A 5,493-nucleotide genomic window follows, 5' to 3' on the forward strand; every position below is an offset into this window, starting at 1 on the left:
TGGCTGTGCAAGTTATTATTTCCCCAAACTCTGCCTTTCATACCCTCACATTCTTGCTAAGCAGTTTCTTGATGACTCCTTCACACTCTCAGCTAACGTAACCCAAAGGCTTCCTGGACCCAGGACCCACACTGCGTGTGAAGCCACACCTAGACGCAGCACACTTTCAGCAACTCCCTCCATTTCTTCTGCATCAACAATCCACACTCTGATAAGAGCGATTCATCTTATATCCCTCACCAATGAGTCTCATCTCCCTCTAACCAGGCTGTGAACCTTTTGCAGGCACAGAGATCACAACTATTATTGCTTTGACATCCTAACCATTGATATCAACTACATCCCTGAACACATCCTAGCTCCTAAAACATATTTCTGTTTTATTGAACAATGTTCACATTACTTTACCTCTGCAGGGCAACCCCCAGAAAACTCGTTCCTCCCTACAGTAAAAGATGTTGATGCAACATCCTTCCCTTTTTAGGCATGAGATTAAATATTTTGCTTTCATCATTCATGTACACACATTATTTCCTACTTTGTGAAATTCTGATATTCTTGCTTTTTACTGATACTTAAATTTAAAGAGGAAAATATGCCCCTTTAATTTGATAAGAAATTTCAAATGAATCAAACAATGATCATAAAAGGAGGTTTTACAAGATATGTGCTCGGGAGGTTAGAAGATGTGAGTTTAAACTTAGCTTTGCTCTGATTGGGCTTCCCTGGTGGCTGACTGTAAAGAGTCTGCCTGCAAGGCAGCAGACCTGGGTTCTGTCTCTGGGTTGGGAAGATCCCCTGGAGAAGAGAATGGCAACCTATCCAGTATTCTTGCCTGGAGAATTTCTGGGACAGAGGAAAAAATCCATGGGATCGCATAGAGTCGGGAACAATTGAGTGACTAACACTTTGTTCTGACAATCAGGATGATTCTGAGCCGGTTCTGTGTGGGGAGGTTCTCAGCAATGTCCTCAACAACCCCCTGACATGTGGAGGATGGTCCGCAGAAAGGCACAGACTCTGGACTAAAAAGACATGGAAGTGACTTTTAATTCTGCCTCTTCCTGCCCATGTGGGCATGACCTACAGAACCAGAACATCAGAGGAAGGTCCGGCACCATCAGTGAGCTCACTACCCCCAGGGTAATTAACAGTTTTTAATTGGGTGCAATATACTGTAGCGGTTAGAGGAGGAAGAGGTGGAAAGGGACTGGAAGAGAGAATTAGAGAGACATCGATGGGTCATGGACCAATTAATAGTCCTGAGACCGTCTCCAAATCCTCTCCAGAGAAGGAACTAAGATTACAAAGTGGCAAGCAACATCCACTACACCTAGCAGAGAGGTGAGATTCCTGTATTGATTATTTCATACAGAAATGCATTGAGAATTCACATGTAAAGGACACACTGCTACTGGGTAAACATCAGTAAACAAGATAGATAAGCCCCCTTAGAGTTTGTGTACCAGAGGGAAAGATGATATAAACAGCATTATAACAAAGTAGGTCATGTATTGTAATGGAAAAATGCAGGGTACTGTGGGAGCAAAGAGAACATCCAATCAATACCATCTGCTGCATTTATCGTGTGGGCTGCAGAGGGAATTTAGACGATCTACTGTCTGGGATCCTCCTGTCTGAACAATGGGCTCTTCTTAACCCTGAGACCTGTGAAAAGCACAGGAGTGAATCATCACAACCTGACTTTTCCAGTCAAACAGAGTGGAATGGACTTTTCTGTCCATTCTAAGCAGAATGGACAACTGACTGCTAAAGCAGTCTCCTGTTGGTGCTCTTAAAAAAGAATTCCGTATCATCCCTGAATATCCACTGGAAGGACTGATGCTGAAGCTGAAGTTCCAATACTTTGGCCATCTGATAAGACAAGCCAGCTCATTAGAAAAGACCCTGATGCTGGGAAAGATTAAAGGCAAAAAGAGAAGGGGGTATGCAGAGGATGAGATGGCTAGATAGCATCACCAACTCAGTGGATGTGAATTTGATCAAACTCGGGGAGACAGACAAGGACAGGGGAGCCTGGCCTGCTGAAATTCATGGCGTCACAAAGAGTCGAGCACGACTGTGACTGAACAACAACACTAGAAGAAACACTGCTAAGCCACAAGACTATATCTTTAGAAAATGTAACACGTTTTTAAGTATTAGGAAACTACAGCAGAAAGTTACAACCTCTGAAACAACCAGAAATGATATGGCTCATTTCTAGGCAAAGAAGATGAACTGAGACCATAAAACATACACAGACTCACATCTGTATGTAGCACTTCATTAGCTGTCTCAATATGTACAACAGCACTCCTGTTAATACTTCCCTGGTGGCTCAGATGGTAAAGCGTCTGTCTACAACGCAGGAGACCCGGGTTCGATCCCTGGGTTGGGAAGATCCCCTGGAGAAGGAAATGGCAGTCCACTTCAGTACTATTGCCTGGAAAATTCCATGGACAGAGGAGCCTGGTAGGCTACAGTCCATGGGGTTGCAGAGAGTTGCACACGACTGAGCAACTTCACTTTCATTCCTGTTAAAATCCACTATTAAAAAATTTTGAAACCTAATAAATACATTTCAACACCCCCTTCTATCAGTCCTTAGCCGGAGTGAGTCACATAGTGTCTAATTTTACATTTAATTATTGTTTTTCTCTATGCATCCTTTAGTTATGGTACTAATTAATGAATACCAAGACAGCTAAATGGCTGGGGAAAAGAGGGATATCCTGTAGTCACTACAAATATATTACAACATCTGTGTACTGGCTATCAGTGTGTAGTGCTGGTAATTATTCACTGTTATGAACATTACACCTCCCCCCAAAAGAATCCACCTGCCAATATCAGGAGAGGTGGGTTTGATCCCTGGGTTGGGAAGATCTCTGGAGAAGGAAATGGCAACCCACTCCACTATTCTTGCCTGGAGAATCCCATGGACAGAGGAGTCCATTAAGTTGCAAAGAATCAGACGTGACCAAGCACCCACAATTCATGAATGTTACAGGGTAACAAACAAAAATTGGTCCTGTCCTTGGAAGAACAAATGTGCATGACAGATACTGTATCGTAATTGAACTTTCTTCGGTTCGCCTGGAGTGTAAATCCTGCCCAGAGATATCTGCTCCCCTTCCTCCCCAGCTTGGCTAGAGTCTAGACTGCACTCTGTGCCAAACAAAAGTTCTCACTGGTTTAGACCACAAGGAAGGACATATTTAACACTTTTAAGAGAAGATATGGACTTCCCTGGTGGCTCAGATGGTAAAGCATCTGTCTAACAATGGGGGAGACCTGGGTTCAATCCCTGGGTCAGGAAGATTCCCTGGAGAAGGAAATGGCAACCCACTCCAGTACTCTTGCCTAGAAAATCCCATGGACCGAGGAGCCTGGTGCAGGCTACTGTCCATGAGGTTGCAAAGAGTCGGACACGACTGAGCGATTTCACTCACTTCACTTAAGAGAAGATAAGCAGATTTCCTCAAAGAGGCGTCTTGGGTTCAGACCACAGGGTGCGGCTGCAGTCTCTAGGCTGGTGCCGCCTGCCCTGCAGGAGAAGTTGTCACCAACCTTGCCCAGTCATGGGCTTCTCACATCCGGTTTCAGTGACACCTCCCTTCACCTCCAAGTAGCTGTGTGGGCTGCATAATTATCAGAAATCAGGTCCTACAGCAGCACCCTCCCCACTAAACACAGCAATGCTTGAACATTTTTAAACAGCAAACTACCTTTTCCCAACCCTTACTCCTTTGCAGAGAAGAATCAAGTGGGGGAAAAAAAATCTTACAACAAAAAAGAAATAAACCATTTTATGAAGAAATCATTAGTTAAGACAGATAAAAGTGAAGCTCTAATGTAATAACTGAGCAAGTATTTCCAAAGGCTAGAAATATTATTATCTGAGTCAGTCTGAGACTGTGGCTTTTATCTTCTGTGTGAAATAAATATATTCAGTTAGCATTGATTGGGCACTTTTGTTCTCAATTTGCCACAAAGTAATAAACAGACTCAAAAATGCAAGACAAAATAGCAATGTTGTTTTATGACATCTTTCTGGTGATGTCAGGAACTTTTTATCCATCCTATTAATCTTTTTCCTCATGGAGAACAGCAAGCCTCTCCAAGAAGAATCCTCATGACTCATGGTTAAGTCAGCATTTTATACAGATGGGGGTCATATTAACAACCTTTGCTTAGTCGAAAATTATCATACTTTCTCTTGCACAAGTCTGGCTCTTGCATACAAATGCTTTCTTTGGAAAAGTGGATCTCAGATGAAGACAAAAATAGACAAGCATTAAGGAAGAGGGAGGGGAAAAAAATCATACATTTTGAACTTTCTTAACATGCACAGAAAAATTTCAGATGCATACAGGTTTTCTACCCCCAACCGAAAAGCTCAGAAATGAACATTCTGGGATGCTAAACCTCACAGCTGGTGTCTCCCCACTGCCCCGAACGCCCTCACCCCTCCAGTCCACCCCCCTCAGCCGGCACCCCTGCTGAACCTGACTCTATTTATGAAAAAGGGCCTGAACTTGAAGCCCTTCAGATCTGTTATCCCAGATAGCCCTCCAAACCCCGTTTCTCAACCGGCTTTCTTTCCCTGATGGCTACTAGCTGCTTTATTTTACATTATTTTCGTGCCCTTTGCCATACACCTGCCACTCGGCGAACCACCATTTCACAGAATTCCCTCTGGCAGTGATGCAAAAAATCTGTCTGAAACGTGTCTTTCTGGAAAGGAGATGAAAGTTATCTTGCCCTCTAGTGTAGGCTCCGCCTGCCTGCCATCGCAGGCGACAGCTGGAGTAGTCTGAAGCCCCGGCCTCCTTGGTTCTTCAAGCCCCCGGGGCTGCACTACCCATGTCCCCTCCCCCAGCCCTTCCTAAAATAGTCAGTGGAGGAAGGGAGGCTCCTGGAATTTGTTCAACGCCCTACATCTCCCATCTGATAGTAGCAGCAGCCCCGACCATCGCAACAAGAGGGCGGCTGCCTTTTGCTTCTGCGTCTCTGGACCCCGGGAGAAGTGCCACAAGCGGAAATGTCAAGTCGGGGTTGGGGGGCGGATATTCATAGGGATATGTACGTAGGAGATGCTGGCAGTACGCCCCCCACCTCCGTATCTCCCTGAGTACCACACACGTACACACACCACCGCCACCATCACCACCTTCTCCTCCCGTTAAGCACGCACGACCCGAACCTGCAAGTGAAAACTTGCTTACAATCTGTCTGCAATTTGTTCGGCTGGCACCCAAAGCCTCTCTCTTACCTTCTCTCTCTCGGGCTCGTCCAGGTGCCGGGCAGCGCAGCGAGCGAACCCGCGGCGGCCGGGCGCGCTGGGGGCCGGCGGCGGTGGCGGGAGCCGGAGCGCGCGGCTGCGGGGCTTTGCGGGGCGCCGGGCGGCCCCGGTGACCGAGGACAGCACGCCGGGGGCCAGCTCCCGGGCCGGTGGCGGATCGCCCGCCGCCGCGCTCCCGGGCCGCT

At 46.3% G+C, this 5,493-nt stretch overlaps 1 protein-coding gene across 1 annotated transcript in view; it reads right to left on the reverse strand.

Annotated features, from left to right (window-relative positions):
• Nucleotides 1–5,493, reverse strand: part of SYNE1 (spectrin repeat containing, nuclear envelope 1) — a 501,723-nt gene that overhangs the window by 495,346 nt on the left and 884 nt on the right. The window lies entirely within an intron of this gene.

This window comes from Bison bison, unplaced genomic scaffold (genome assembly GCF_000754665.1).
Source record: "Bison bison bison isolate TAMUID 2011002044 unplaced genomic scaffold, Bison_UMD1.0 scf7180017864148, whole genome shotgun sequence".
Classification (NCBI taxonomy): domain Eukaryota; kingdom Metazoa; phylum Chordata; class Mammalia; order Artiodactyla; family Bovidae; genus Bison; species Bison bison.